Source organism: Anguilla rostrata, chromosome 5 (assembly GCF_018555375.3).
Source record: "Anguilla rostrata isolate EN2019 chromosome 5, ASM1855537v3, whole genome shotgun sequence".
Classification (NCBI taxonomy): domain Eukaryota; kingdom Metazoa; phylum Chordata; class Actinopteri; order Anguilliformes; family Anguillidae; genus Anguilla; species Anguilla rostrata.
The window spans coordinates 9,938,192-9,954,398 of record NC_057937.1 but is presented as its reverse complement, the minus strand read 5'-3'; the positions used below and the strand labels follow the sequence as shown (position 1 = coordinate 9,954,398).

General features: G+C 50.0%; 1 protein-coding gene across 22 annotated transcripts in view; it reads left to right on the top strand.

Moving 5' to 3' along the window:
- tenm3 (teneurin transmembrane protein 3) overlaps window positions 1–16,207 on the top strand; it is a 484,477-nt gene that overhangs the window by 352,271 nt on the left and 115,999 nt on the right. The gene's annotated exons all lie outside the window — the stretch shown is intronic.

Sequence of the window (16,207 nt, the reverse complement as noted above, 5' to 3'; positions counted from 1 at the left end):
CAGCCATATTTGCTTTGAGATTTCTGTAACCATTACTAAGAAAATGATTAGATGTTCTATGAAACTGTGCTCTATGAAATCCCTGCCGGGGTTAAAATTAGTAACTCAGGATGTGCAAGAAAACATCAGCCGTGCTGTTTCATTAAAGGTGTTGTGTGCCTGAGCTTTCAGTGCTGAAGGCCTAATTATTTTAGGATAGTAAGGATCCTTCTGTAGTAAGTCAAGGTTTTTAAAATGGTACCTTCACCATATTGGTCCGTGCTAGCTCAACATAATCTAAACGGTATAAAATATAAGCAGTATGTATTGTTTATGGTATGTAGGTTCTGCTGTATTTATATTTGCATTCAGCTATTGTGGTCTGTATTTACTTCTTTATTGTATTGTTATTATCTTATGCATTATAGGTTGCCCTGGACAAGAGTGCCCATTAATTTAAATGTAGTAGCAATAAAAAAATACAGTAATTCTTACTCTTTCCAGCTGTAATAACACTTCATTTTAGTGTAATTGCTTGTTTTTGTGTAACAGCGAGCCTGGCTTTGTGGTGAAGGAGGATTTGGGTAATTGCAGCTCATCGGTGTGGCCATGTTTTTTACCCTCTCATTCCCCCGCTCACGCTGGGTCGTAAAGCGAATCGCTCCCAAAATAATAATAATAACGGGGAGGGGGCCTTGTGAGGAGCCCGGGGCGGGTTACCTTAAACCGCGCCGGAGAGCGCTCCCCCTGCCCGCCGTCCCCCCCCTCGTCCCCCCCTCAGCTGCAGGGGTGCTCGTCCCTCAGACAGAGAGGGGCGGCGGCGGCTGTCGGTGCCCCCGACTGGGAAATTGGGAAATGGGTAACGGAGACAGAGACGCGAGCGGCGTTCCGCGCGGAGCGGAGGGGCCCGTCTGTCTCCACGCCGACGCTCCGCTCCAGGTGCGGATCGCATCGATTACCGGAGCCGCCAAAATCGCTCTGTTCTGAGAAGAGGACAGAAAGTGGGCGGGCGGTGCCTGACTTCGGGGGGGGGGAGGTCTGGAGTCATTGAAATTCTAAAAAGGAAAGAGAAAATCACTCGATACGTGTCTCTGGGAAAATGTCATTAGATGTGTTAACACTGTTGTGCGCGAGGAGTCGAATGGTGGATATTGACCACTGGAGAAGCTTGCGCTGTCATTGGACAAAAGAGGCTCTCTGAATCCACATGAACTGGAGCTGTGCTACCCCAGGAAAGGAGAGACTGGGGGGGGGGGAAACCGGCGATGAGAAAAATGACACAGGGGATTTAGATGGACAAATCGGCCAGGGAGCCTACTGGAAGCTCGATATGATTGCGTCAAAATCGAATGGGATAAACGGCTGTGCTTTCCAGCCTCGAAAATACACCGAGCGATCGCTGCCAGTCGCTACCAATATGTGCCACACCAGACGAACAGAGCCAGAGTGATCACAACTCATCCCCACAATGGGCTTAGTTTGGTGTGTGCATCACTAAATATGGTCAGAGTACGGATGCGTCCGTAAAACGAGCTCAGTGAATAGAGTAATTGAAAAACAACCTCGGAATAATTAAACAAAATGGCATTGAGGAGGGAGGGCATGCTCCTCATCATCCTCAGTGACTGTACAGAAAGAGGAGGAGGAGGAGAGGTGTTTAATTAGTTCCTCTTCGTCAAAGGTGCATGTCCCCCCTCCCCACCACTCAATGCATCCTGGTGTACGCGTTACAGAATCTGTAATCTGTTTGGTTATTCCGGGTGTAAATTGTGCCGTGCGTCCGTTGGTCCTCTGAAAAGAGGGGGAGAGGGGGGACCGGGAGTCCAAATCTCCCTGAGAGTCAGAGCCACTGCGAGTCAGTTTTTCCCGTGCGCCATTACCGCCAGAACTGGCCTTTCACCACTTCAGAGCCGCCGGAGTCAGTTCCCCGCTAGCACGAAACGGTCTCACACCGTTGCTGCCATGTACCGTAGCGCCGATGTTATAACGTGGACAGAAAAATCCCAGTAACATTGCGAGCACATTTCGTGTTAGCCGGGCTTTTTTTTTTTTTTTTACGGTGTGCCATTATCTCCAGTACCGGCGGGCACCTGTATGGGCACGCCGTGCCGTCCGGCGGACACCGCCGGCGCCGCCCGGTTTTGGGTTATAAATTCACCTGCCGGAGCCGCGGGGACGTGCGGAGGCAGCGACCGTTTCTGCGACGCCCCGGCCGTATCTCTCCACTTACCCGTACTCCCTGCGTCTGGGGCAGCGGCATTATGCTCTCGCCACAGCTCGATAAGTTCCCCATTTTCTGCCCGTGTCCGGCGTGTATTTTTGGCTGGGTGCTCATCTTTTTTTTGCAGTTTGTTCCATCGCCCTCTTTCTTTGCCTTCCGATTCGCCTCTGCATGGGAGACAGCCAATAGCTGACAGAAACTGCGTTTTTTAAAAGTTTTTTTTGGGGGGGGTACATTTTGTCATGACATGGCTATGTTTTCATTAGCCTCTGGCAGCCACTCGCTGTTGCTGGACCGAGCCGTGGAGCAGTGGTTGGCGGAGAGTTTCGTGACGGCTTTATACCCACTGCCAGGTTGTTAGGTGCCCGCAGGGGCGATTAGTGCCAATCGAACGGGCCCGCTGCAGGTCTGTACTGTTTGCACAGACCGCTGATTCAGGCAGACCGCAGGCGCTATAGCAACCCTCCCGCTGACCAATACCCTCCCTCCCCGGGCGGCGCGGCGTGGCGTCCAATCGCGCGGCACCGCGAGAGGCTGCCAGCCCCCATTTTGGGCCACGGGGCTCCTCGCTGCACTCAGAGCGAGTGCTCTTACTGGACCCCCCAGCTCCACAGCCCCCAGCGCAGATAACAGTTTTGTTGCTGGCCCCCCCAGGCCGGTAACAGGGTGTGATTTTTGGGGATCAGTGGCCTCCCCGCTGAAAGCCTTAAGCTCCTCCTCCGATGCGTATCACCGGGGGGGGGGGGCCAGACACCTGAGACCCCCGTCCGTGCCGGGGCAGGAAGAGATCGCAATCACTGGCCGTGTCCTCAGGGTGAGCGGAACACCCGAACCTGCGACTCTTCCTTTAAAAAAAACAGAAGATAAAAAAATGAACAACTTTCCAGAGGTGCACAGTGGAAAAATTCTGGTTTATTCTGGTTCTTACCGTTTTGAACAAGAAAGTCACGCACACAGACTCGAAAAGTGAAGAAAGCATACTTTTTTCTTTGTAACTTTTTTTTTTTTTTACACTTTTTACCAGGGAGGCGTAAGAAAGTTTCTTTGTTTGCAGGCATGTCTCAGCTCTGGAGTGTTCCAGGGTGCTGCTGCCTGGTGCTGCTGTGTGTAGTGCTGCTGTGTGTGGTGCTGTGTGGTGCTGCTGCTTGGTGCTGCTGTGTGTGGTGCTGTGTGGTGTGCTGTGTGGTGCTGCTGTGTGTGGTGCTGCTGCTTGGTGCTGCTGCACTGACGGCAGGCTTTAGCTGGAGGTTTTCTCAGCTGTGTCGCAGCAGCTGTTTCCAGGCCCCGCTAAGCCTCTGCTCCGTGTTCGAGCGGGAGAGAAAAAAGACGAAAGTACACACAGAGCCAGTACCAAAAAAATGTGTCTGGGCATTTGTCAGTGCTTCTGTTTTACTAAGAATAAGGAGCGGGGGAGCAATCAAAAAAAAAAAAGTCTTGGGGGCCCTGTGCCTTGTGAATATGTAGAGGCTTTGAACAGCCGTGCATGCAGCATGAAATATTAAGTTATGTGTGTCTTCACACCTCAGTCCTGGATGCACAATAATCATATCTGTGAGTTTGTGTGTGTGTGTGTGTGTGTTTGTGTGTGTGTGTGTGGTGTTTGTGTGCACATGTGTGTGTGTGCGAGCCTGTGTGTGTATGTGCGCGCGCGTTTGTGTGTACATTTGTGCATGTGTGTGTGTGTGCGTTTGTGCATGTGTGTTCTGTTGCATCGCATTTATTTTTACCTGTCAGGCTGCAGGTTGGGTGGGGGCGTGTTTATTCTCTACAGCGAGATGATGTGTGATTAATGAACTCCCCGATCGCGACAGCGTCATCTTTCCGCTCTGCTTCTCCCCCCACCCCCCCCCCCCCCGCGCCTCCGCTTCTTCCCCGATTGGTCTCCTTGCGCTAGGCAACAGCATGGAGATGGATTGCGCACTGCTGGTCTGCTGGGACGGGACGACGCACGTACCGAACCCCCACCCCCCACCCCCCCACCACCCCACCACCCATCCATGCCAGCCACCATCCCAATTTAACCACTGCCAAGGGCAAGGGGGAGGGGGATTACAGGCTCCTTCAGACCACTGTCTCAAAGCTGCTGTTTACATCACACAGCCCACAAAGACAGACCTCCACGCCGGGCCCTCATTTCACTCCCAGCCGCCTCCACTTCCAGGGTAATACTCTGAGAGATCAGGTTTTAAAGCGCGGCTAATTGCTAATAACACAGCGTATTAAAAACCAAAAAAAAACGGCCGGCTGGAGTGTCGGCTAATTTGCATCACGCTCCCAGCTCCCAATGCAGACATTCCCAGCAATGTAGAAGTCATTTTGAGCATGTGATATCCATGCTGCAGAGTCTGATTCCTTTAGTTAATTTTGTCTGACCAGCAGAGATGGTATGTGGTCAAAGAGACTATGCTTTTAGGTGCCTTTAAGGTAAACATGGAAGGTTTTTTTTATTTTTTATTTTTTTTGAGGGAGAGGGGAGGGGGAGGGTGGGGGGTGGAGAGTATTTGAACATTTCTCCACATCCTCACTAAATAATAGCAGCCAGTCCTTGCAATGAGTTATAAAAACAGCACTTTAAAAATATACGACCTCAGTCTTACTTAATTCAACTGACTGGCCTATTGTTCATTTTTCTTTAGAAAAATTGATAAAGTCCAGAAAAATGCATTTATCCCTTCTCCTCCATGTCCACTTGGAGTTGGCTTGCATTCTTCACAGTGAGTCATAAAAATTTCATGCTACAATATATGACCTCAAAAGTGTTTTATTCACCCACAACAAAGTCTGCAAATGATTTTGAGTACAGGCTATAAAATGCTGAAATAATACTATGGGAATTCTATCTTTTTTCAACCATTGATTTTTGTGGTGATGAGGGAGGGAGACCAGAAGCTGAAACGGTGGGGAAGATCAATAACTCAGCATTCCTGCCATTTTTTAAGGTAGAATTTTGCAAAAATTACTGTCGTTGTGGGGTCGGTTTCTCTGTTCTTTTTTCTGAACTGGGCGATGGAGCAGTGCCATTGCGCGCACTGTTCCCTCGTTCGCTACTAACTGCCGCAGAAGGCATATCCTGCTGAAAGAGTGCGCCGGCGGCTTCAGTTATACACTTTCCGCCAAATTTAAGAGGCCACGGCTCTTTGCTGTTTTCAGAATTCTACGTCAGTGTCCTAGAATTCCATTGGTTTCTTCTACCAGTCGTGATTGTTACATCAGCATTAGAATGTTCAGTTAAGAACATTGTGATCACACATTTGTGACGTTACACGTTAAAGGGTTAAATAGAGAACCCCCCCTCCTCCTGTGAAATGGCAGACTTCAGTATCATACACAAAGTGGTTTTGGCCCCCCACCCCCCCTTCCCCTACACCCCCACATTGGCAGTCCAGTGAACAGTGAAGCCTTAAGTAGCGACGCAGTACCAGCATCACATGCAGGTTGGTAGCCATAACTGACACTGATACCGTAATCCTGTAATGGCTGCTTGTTTTCCATCTGAAGTTATTCCATCTGAGTTCGTTCTATTTTCTATTCGTCTTCAGATCCGGACTCCTGCTTATTCAGAGATTTGTATTCAAAATGGACTGCCCATCTGTTAAGACATTTCTGCTCTGCTGTAATGGTACGAACGTGCGGCACTAATCTCTTAGATTGATATGACCTGATCTTATCTGTAGGAGGAGGAGGATAACAACTGGCTGTAAGGACAAGACCGTATCAAGATTGTATGCTTGTTATGTTTAAAAAAAAGGCTCAGGATTCCATGAGTATGTTAGCTTTTCAGAGGCCCATGCCCCGTTCAAAGTAACAAAAGCTACAACATGTGTCACCATTTGGGAGGGTTAATGTCTGTCAACAGGATGCCTGTCAGTTCCAAAGGCTCTGGAAGCTCTTTCCCTCTGGCCCCGTTCCAGCTCAGGCAGATTTTTACATTGTTTTCCCAAACCAGGAATTCCACTGTTATTGCAACTGCATTATGGACACTTGAGCTGATTCAGTCTGGGTCCCTGGATTGGCAGCAGCGGAGCCTGGTTCTGCAGCGCTGCCGGGGGGTTGGGCCTGGAGTGGGACTCACCACACACGCCCCCCCACACCCCCCACTCTCCCCAAACACCCCCCTCCTGCGGCCCCATCAACCGAGACGCCCGGGGAAGCAGATACTCACAGAGCTCATTCCTTATCATTTCTCTCCCATTGAGGAGTCATTATCCAGTAAATGGCTGCCCCCCCTGCCCCCCCCCCCTCACTCCACCCCCACCCCGACCTCTCTGCCTGGTTATTGCACTGGAGGTTTTCTCCCTTCCCTGCACTCCTACCTGCCCGGTCCGCCCCAGCACTCTGGCAGTACCCAGCTTGTTTGGGTAGTGCAGCTGGGGGCAGAGGGGGTTGGTGGTGGGTTTGTGACCAGGAGAAAGTGGGGGTGGGGTTTTTTAGGAGGGTGGGGTGGCGGTTGGCAGCCGTGACCTGTCTGCAGTACTGAGTTCAGCTCCCCAGACTTGGTCCAAACAGTCTGATGCAGGCCCAGTATAGTGCACATGCTGAATATGAGTCTGTCCCATGAATCTTTTCATATTGCAGTGTAGCGAGGCTACTGGTCAGAATTGTTCTAATCGGTCAGGAAAACGCTTCGTCTTCAGTTTTCATGCTCGTTGTTCTTTCTTTGCTATCATACATGTTTAAGATCATCATGAGCCTTTTTTTTATTTTTACACTCACACTCACATGCACGCGCACACATACACATGCGCAGTGACTGGCAAGCAATACGCTTCTAAGGGACAGTTCTCACACACATACAGTACATACACAGACACGCACACGCACACTTCTTTGTGTAATAGCGTTAGCGTATTCAGGGGAGAAGATGGCTGGCTTTCTCCCTGTGAATGCAGTGAGCGGGCAGAGTGATAGCATGTGTGTGTGTTTATGTTAAACTGCGGTTTCTGCCTCCCGCTGTTTCCCATTTGCCAAACGGGAGGAGATGGGGAAATGCGAGCGGCTTTCAATAGCGCGCGCGCTAATGAAGACTCTTCATACTTTTTTTGGTAAACAAACAAAGCCCAATTAGGGACAAGGACTCTCTGATTGACTGCGAGGACGTAATCTCGCGGAGCTTCTCGCTTGCTTTCAGCGTCGATGGCATGATTGCTTCCCCCCCAAATATCCCGCTGTTCCTCCCTCCCTCCTCTCCCCCCCCCACTCCCTCAGAGGGCCCGGTCCTCCGGGGGGAGCATCCTTTTGGGGGGTGTTTGCTCTCGTGACAGCGTCGGGGGGGTTAAGGCCCGGGGAGAGACGCGGCCGCCGCGGAACACGGACTACGCCGAGGCTTCGCCGCACACGCGCGCCGGAATGACTGACGTGACCCATTTTCCCTCCGTTTTTCATTTACACAATTCCTCAAAAAAAAGAAAGAGAGAAAAGAAACTGGGACATGATAATCTATTATGGATTACTGCTTTTGTGGAGTGTGTTCAGAACCGGTGTTCAGGGCTTGATGCTGTTGAGATGTGACAGTGTTGACAGGAGGGCTTACGTGTCGCACTGTTGCGGATTTGTTCCAGTGCGGCACGCCAGGGTCTGCCTGTACCTCTCCTACTAGCGCTAGTGCCACGCCACCACACTGTACATAGGTTTATTTAGAAATATTAATTCATAAATATTTCAAAATTAAGTACAGTCGAGCCCTGTGGAATGCACCAAAATATCAGGCTGAAGAAATTGGTGTTTCTTAGTTTTTGATGTTTTGTGAGGCTACCTGAAGATGACTTGAAGATGATGGATATCACCTTCATTTTTTAAATTTGGTAAACAAAACTGCGATGGTTATTTTTGGTGTCGCAATGGTGGTGGTGCGTGATTGATTGTGGGATTTTACACGCAAGCAAGAGTGCATTTTTGTCTTGCACGGATAAGGGCTACAGTAATGATTATCTCCGTGCTTCTACAGAAGAGGAAGAGATAGGGACCGGGGGGGGGTGGAATGTGTCAGTTTATACCTGCTCTGTCAAAGCAGAAGATAACAACCGAGGGCTAATCTCTCTTTAAGAAAAAAATGAAAGACTGTACCTGAGGAAACAATGCGAGGTTTGTCATAAATCTGGACTCCCAGGGAACTCGCTACGCGAAATCAGGGACTTTTATCGCGCTGAGATACGCCAGACACCTGAGACGTCTGCGCGGAATGCTGCCGATCTCCAATCAAAAGGAGCGCCGTCTGCGAGGTGAGGGACGTCTCACGGCTTCTGATGAGTCATCGGCGACGCGAGCACGGTCACCTGCGCGGGAACCCGCGGCGACGGCCGCTTTGTGTCCCACAAAGGAACGAGAAGGCGATGACGTACGCCCCCGGCCAGCTGAAGCACAGAGCAGCTCCTCTCCTCCACGTTCGAAATATCGATTTGCCTTAACTACCAGATTCGAGGCTGGAGCGATTCCTGTTCAAAATTCCGTCTCCGCGGGGCCGCTGTGTGACTCCGTGACCCGCTAGCCCAGGCCGCGCCCACGCTTACTGCGCCCCGAGCCGCGAACGGCAGCGCGTAATTGGACGCAGCGCAGGGAGGGGGAGGTTCGGTCTGCAGGACGGAGGCGTCTCATTGGGCGCCAGCCCCCCGCCAGTTGGCCTGGCACCTGCGGTCTGCCTGCATGAAGCAGGTGGTGGACTGCAGAGAAAAAAAGAAAAAAATAGGAGAGGGCTAACAGAAGCACGTTCGGTTTTCTCCCAAAAGGGGGCGCAACAATACGACCAGCTTCAAACACAACGGGGCGTTCCAGCTGGGAGGAAGAGGGTAAAAACTGGCTAATAATTTCTCTCCATGACTACCTTGGGACAGCTTGGCTTTTTGAAGGAGGCAGCATCTCTATGAATTTTGAACATTTTTGGTACCAGATAATGCCGGTTAATGAATGCACGCATGCTAATGTTTGCTGTTGCATTATTCATGGCTCTCCCACAGGTGGGATTGCGGGTGAAGCAGGTGGTCTTTTTCTCCCTTCTGTTTACCTCAGTCCCACGCATCCATTTGCTCTACAGGCACACTGCCCCCACACAACAGTCGACAGCCACCCCCCCGCACCCCACTCCTTACATGCTTCGACAATAAGCATATGTGTCTCTGCAGATGTTGGGGAATTTTTCTCTCGCATCTCACTTTGATGCCTTTTCACTTGGGCACGGGCAAAACTGAGCCATTTGTTTCCGCGGAGCAAGAACAGGCCTGCACAGCAAGCCTCTCCACAAACAGTTCAGATGCTCACGCAGACACAACTTGTTTTCTTTGTTCTGCTGATAGAGAGAGAGAGAGAGAGGGGGAACAGGAAGGCTTCAGATTTGCCACTGAAAGGCACGGGAATAACTTCTCTGGTGACCCCGCTAGGCCAGATATCGATTGCGTTCTTCTTCTTCTCTTTTTTTTTTTTTTTTGGCACACAAAGAGCGCGCTAAGGTTTCAGAGAGGCGGGAACAAGTTTTCCATTAACGCCTCCATTATGAGATAAAGCGGAGCGGGGAGCGGAGAGAGCGGAGAGCGGGCTTGGCATCGCGTGCCGGAGTTAAGCATCCGTTACCTCGATCGTATCGATCGCCGTATCTAAATTATATATCTCCCGTCCGCGCGGAGTTACAGCGGATCCGCGCGAGCTCGGAAAGCGGCCGCGCTAACGTCTTTAGCCCCCGCGCTGATGCTCGGTTACCACTTTACCGTCCGGCCCTCCCCGGTACGCTCTCTCTCTCCTGCGCATGGCCTGGAGGGAGCGTGCTAAGTGAGCTGCGGAGTGGAGCAATGGGAGGCTGGCCCGCCGAGCCCGCTCTTCTTTACAACGTATTAAGATCTCTGCCGTTCGACGGTGGCCGTTCCTTCTCCCTCGCATGCGGCCGAAGGCCCTGCAGTTCCAGAGGCCACGGAGGCGTCAGATACTGCTCGACGACCGCAAAATGGCGTCCGCCTCGCCCACCGCTAAACGGAGCGATCCGTTTCCACGACGGCGAGCGCAGGAGCCGCGGGTTCAGAGAGAGGAGTGATGATGGCGGCCTCGTTATCGTCCCCGGAACGGGAGGAAGGAAGGAGCGCTCTGCGCCGGCTCGCCTCCGGTTCAGCATTTACCAAAAAAAGGCCGCCTCTCCTCGCGTTTGTCTTGCAGTTTAACGTCTGTGCAGTTTTCCCTCACAAAAACCCCGCATTCCGTGTCTTTGACGGCGAAAGGCCAGAGACGTTCGGCGCCTGTGGGTGTGACGGGCCTCTGCGGACTCGGTGCCTTTTAAGCCCCCACCCAGGGGACAAAGGAAAGCGGCGAAAAGCCTGGCTAGCGGACAGAGCTGAGAGCACAGTCTTTCTTCTGCCCTCCTGCTAAGAAAAAAAAAAACCCTCCCCCCCCCACGTCCACCACGGCATTTCTGGCTGGCTGGAGCCTCGTGGGCGCTGACCCGCAGCCGTTCTCGCCGGGGGGCGGCTGCTCTTTTTTTTGGGCAGACGGGCGGGGCGTTAATGGGCCGCCGATGCCTACCGGAGAAAAGGCGCTTGGCCCCTGGCAGCCCCGGGGGCCCCGCTCGCGTTCGGGCAGGACGCGCGGCGCGCCTCTGGCTCCGTTAAGCGCCGGGGGGGGGGGAGGCGCGGGTTCCCGCCACGGCGCGCGCTCTCGGGCCGGCCCCTTCCGGGCACAGCTGCAGACCGTTACCGTCAGGCCGCAGGTGAGCCAGGAGACGGGCCCCGAGTCCCCCCCCCCTGCCCGTCTGCTCGCTGCCGTTTCCCTTCATCCTCCGTCTTACCAGAAGCACTGCCCCTTTTTCTCCTCTCTCTTCTCTTCCTGTCTCCGTCTCTGTCTCCCTCCCTCCCTCCCTCTCTCTCTCTCTCTATCCCTGTCTGCCGCTTTGTTTTCTCTACCCTATCCCCCCTCTCTCTCTCTCCCTCTCTCGTTCTATATTGATCTTTCTTTTTCGCAGAAATGGCTTATTTATGATTGCCCACAGAGACGGATGGGTGAAGTCCTCAGTCTAGTGAATGAAAGCGACGGGGAAGATGAGGTGAAAATCTCGGCCCGGCTCATGGAGATTGGGTAAAAACAGGCTTTGATTACACAGGGGCTGCACTTCCTTCATCCCTTCCAACGCGGTCCTATTATTATATGTTTTTTTTGTCGGATCGCAATCGCAAAATAATTGTGCCCTTAATCACTGAAAGCCATTTCTCAGACACTGTGTGACAAGAGCAAAAAAAAAACAAGATTAATCTCAGTGTTTTGTATGTAAAATAAATTACGCTCGTCTTGCGCAAAGTTATTCACCGCGCTTGAGAGAGCGTGCCATAGGGGTCTGCTTTCTCACCGCTCTGAATTCGGCCTCCACGGCCGGGAAATGAATCGTTTGTGTTTCTCGCGTATTTACTCCTGTCTCCTGTGGATTTTTTTCTGACGCGTTTTTTTTAATAAATTGAAAAAACTGTGATTGGGAAAACTCGGTTCGTTCCGTTTGCGGCGAGACTAGCTAATACGGGCCTCTGCCCGTTGCGGTGATTGCGTTGGCGAAGCCGGGTGCTGACGTAGCGCGTAGCCTCTGTCCTCATGGCCTGTTTACATGGCCGTGATGTCTCTCGAGTGTCTCCGCTCTGTGGCTGGAGATAGAGCGCGCCAGTGTCTACCGGGCCAGCTACGAGAATAATGGCCTTGAGAAATGCTTGACCCCGCCCCCCCGCGTACCCATAATTCCTGCCTCTCTTTCTTTCATGTGAGTTTGGCAGAGGAAATGGCAAAGGGTGGCCCAAAATGAGGAGTGGGGGGACGAGGGTGGTTTTTTTTCTCCTTTGTGTTGTAATTTTGGTGGCGTGTCCTTTTTTTTGTTTTTTGTTTTTTTTGTTTGGGCAACCAGTCGAATCTTTTGTTCTGCTACATCTACCCAGGGGTGAGCACTGACAAACGTTTGATTATTAGTCCCTTTTATCTGAATGTTTTTGTACTCGTAAAAAAAAGACAAATAGTAAGACAAAATCAATATGCGGCTCATCCTTCACTTAGCGAACTTTCAGAAAATTCCGTCTAGACTTCAATGAGTGTCATTTCTTCTCGTTCCATTCTTCTTGGAGGAGGATGCGGGGCGTCTGACGAGACTGTTAATAGTCTCCCGTCCACTGAAAATCGAAACGAACGGCGAAGCACTGCGTCGTGGTAGAGAAGCTCGGCCCAGGTAACACACAAACGCTTGGTTAGCGCCGGAGCCTGTATCGCCATTGATTCGCTTATTAGAAAATAAATACGCACGTCTTGTTTGGATAAAACGGAGCCACTGACAGCTATGCAGAGTCATTATTTCCCTATCTGTTTTGTCTGCACTTTTCTTCGTACGGGGTACAGCGATGTGAAAGGGAATGTTGATTTGTTTTGACCAAGTGTAAGACAAAGGAGCTGCTTCCAGTGCAAGGAGAAATCACCAAAAAAAAACAAGAAAAAAATCAATGACTCACTCAAAAAAAAGAAGAAAAATATTTTCAGTTTCTGCAGCAGCATGACGGGTGGTATGCGCGCTGATATTTTCTTATGTCAACAACAGCCATCTGTTAATGTCAATTTACGCCCAGGCAGTGAAACAGTGGTGAAAAGGTTACATGACAGAACACTTGATTTTTCTTCAGCTTTTGAGAGCCGGGGAGTTTCTTCTCTGTCTTCATGTCAAAGTTGGAGGGCTCTGTTTTGACAAAGCAAACACTGCGGTGGATCGCAGTGCTGCGTGGCAGCGTAAGCTTATGGAGGACGCCGAAATAGACTTTTTCTGTTTTCGCAACAGGCGATCGCGGTATCGTGCGGTTGCTAGGGGGTCTGTTTGGTTTTTTTTACGAATCCATATTGTCTGCTGGTTCGCCCAGGGCGTGACTGCATAACAGTGAATCAGGTGGTTCATCTTTTCCCCCTTTAAATCGTCCCCATCTTTTCTCTCTAATTGATATTTAAACATTGCCTGTTGTGACATATCAGTCCATGGCTGGCAGAGTTTTTTGGAGTCTTATTTAATTTTTTTTTTTTTTTTTTTAATCCTTCCTTCTTGTCTTACCCCATGTTGTCAGGGAACTTCGTGCTCCCGATCTGTTTGCACGGAGGGCTTTAATTAAGTGGTACCTGTCGCTGCAGGAGCACTGTACCGGCCTGTGGAGTCCCACTGAGAGATAAATGCTAAGGCCAGTTCTAACAGGTTGGGCGGTTGGCAGGGGGTCTGAGAGACAAGAGGAGATGCACTGCTTCGAAAGAGCGGGAAGACGGGGCCAATGCCTGGAGCTCTGGGAAACTCTTCGCGCTCGCGGCCAGTGCCAGTCTGGCGAGTAGGAGGGATGATGCCCATCGCGAAACTTTAAAAAAACGATTTCTCTCTTTGTCATGTTCTTAGTCCTTCTTGAGAGGCCGTTTGTACGTTTGTGCTAACGTGCTAGCATTTCGGCGTTCGATAGTCAGGGCCAGGGACCCAACTAACACAAAATGTTCTCTCAACGTTCCTGGAATGTTTTGTCGATGTTGTAGCATTGCCACTACACGGCAGCAACGTTGCGAGAACGTTTTGTGTTAGCTGAGGATAGGTGCAGTTTTTTTTTTTTTCTATGCCTGCGAATTGTATTTGTTTGTGGTACTGTGAACAGTAAATAATTCATTCCCCAAGTGCCCCGGTTTTACCGTCAGAGGCTTCCTCGGATGTTTTAATTGACGACCGCAATACATTTAGCGGCCAGGCCGGAGCCCAGCAAATTGCCGCGGCTGCTGCAGTGTATTTCAGCACGCGAAGCGGGTCAATATATTTTGATCCTCTTCCCCATCATGTCCAGCCTTGACTGTTTTCATTGCTCCGCAGCCAGAGAGATACTGCTGATCCCGCAGACTGGAAGACACCCGGCAGCTGAGCCCGCCGTTGATTGGACGAGACGCGCAAGAAATCAGAGGGCTAAAAAAAAATAAATAAATAAATTTAAAAAACTGGAACATTATCAGGTTTCCGGGCAGCCCGAAAATCACGCCGGTACCACCAAAATTAAGCATTTTTGCCCCCGTCCCACCCCCACTCTCCTTATATTAAATTCTCAATGTGCCCGAAGCTGATTATTTAATTTCCAAAGATCGGCCATGTTTCCCCGTACCCATGGGCTCCGCGCTTTAGAATGCCCCCCCCTCTCTCCCCCCCCCCTGCTGAGCCCTGACGCGCAGCGCTGCCGGGAACCCATTTACAGCCAGCTTTCCCAGAATTCCTTGTGGCGAGAGGGCCCCATCAGAACACCCAGCTGTGCGAGAGGAGGGATCGCGGGGGAACATTAGCGGGCCGTGGGGGGATAATCTTCGGAGGAGCGAGGTTCGCCCGCGTCTCCTCGCCGTCCGTAAAGCTGTCACACTTTTATGCTTCCTACTGTGTTGTCTTTTATTCCTCTTAATTAAGAGAGAATGATTTTAGCGAGTGCCTAAATGACTGACCAAAGGCTATAAACTATATGCGTGAAGTCGTAATGAAGAAATACGGTCCAGGCTTTAGCGTGCTGCGTATGCAGTTTTTTTTTCCTTCCAGGGGACTCCTAAGTGCAGAAGTACCGGCGCGCACTTTGTCTGCACAACTTTGTGCAAAACTACATTTTTAATGTGCCGTGCGCTCGGGGTGGGCGGGTGCTATGCCAAGAGTAAGTTGCAATATTTGCTTTGGACGACCGTTTCAAAATTTGCGCTTCTGATGGCGTTTTTGTGACCTAATGTGACCCCACTGAAACAGTTTGCTCATTTAGCTGCGTTTGTTTGTGAACGAGTGTGGCCAATTTTATTTTTTTTAAAAATACTTTTCTATGAATTGCAGTCCTTCCATTATGGCAGGGTCAGTATTGGGTGGGTTGTTCTTCTGTAATGAGTAAATAAATTAATAAATAAATCGTGATTGAAATTCTTTGTTGCTGGCGGAATGTTTTTTTTTTCCCATCCTTTTTATGTTTTTTTTTTTAATTTATTTTTTTACGGTCATTACAATATAACTAGGAAAAATAATTACGGTCTCCATGGGACCCCAGATCACATGACACACAGGAGGATGACCCTGGCTGCAATATCATTGTGTAGTTTTCTAAGAAGAGGCAGACATGAGCAAGCATGAAGAAACAAGAATTTCAGTGAGTGGGCACTGACAGTAATATCATGCTTATACAAAAGCAGATTTCTGCTCCGTTTGTGAGTGGTATTACAGGTCTGTGGGTCTGAATTGTTCAGTATCCTGGATATGAGAAACGCTGTAAGTGAGCAACATTGCCAGTTTAAAAAAACTGAAGCTGTCATACTGTTGCACTTTGTCTGAGTGCCGAGTGTTTTCCAATGCGCTTTTTAAATAGCAGTCTAGTCTGAAAAACATCATTTAAAAAATGTATTTAAAAGTGTTAATCACCGATGCAATCAAAAATGCTCTCATGGAAATGGCATACGTTAGTCACCAGCGTACAGCAAAAAAAGAGTCTTTTGTCATCCAGCCCATTATAATTGCCAGGGGATAAATGTGTGTCGAAGCCCTCGGGTTGGTGACCGAATCAGAATTCAGCCGCTAAGTGTGCCATTACCGGCATTCAGCTCGCCCTGGTGTGGTCATTTTTTTTTTGCCATCTTCCAAATTGAAAATTGCCACATCCTCTCTCTTCGCCCCCTCCACAGCTGGCGCGCCAGGTTGACAGGCACAGGCGGAGGAGCCCCATTTTCGGGTTAGGCTGGGTCCTATGGTTTCTTTTCCTGCCGTGTCCCATTCCCTTTATTTCCCCCAAAAAAAACGTACTTTTGCAGGCTGTACTCACAACTGCGCTTTTGTGAGCTTGCCACAGGCAAGTCTGACTTAACACTGACAATTTTAAAAAGAAGCATCAGTTTTATTTTCACCAGTAAGCAGACAAAAAAAAATCATTCATATGATTATATGTTTTGGAATGTATCATGTTTCTTTTAAAAAAACGTAGGTATTCACAGGAGTGTTTCACTTTTTTACGCCATCTAAGGAGTTTGCGTATATAAGGGACATATTTGATACAAGCCTGT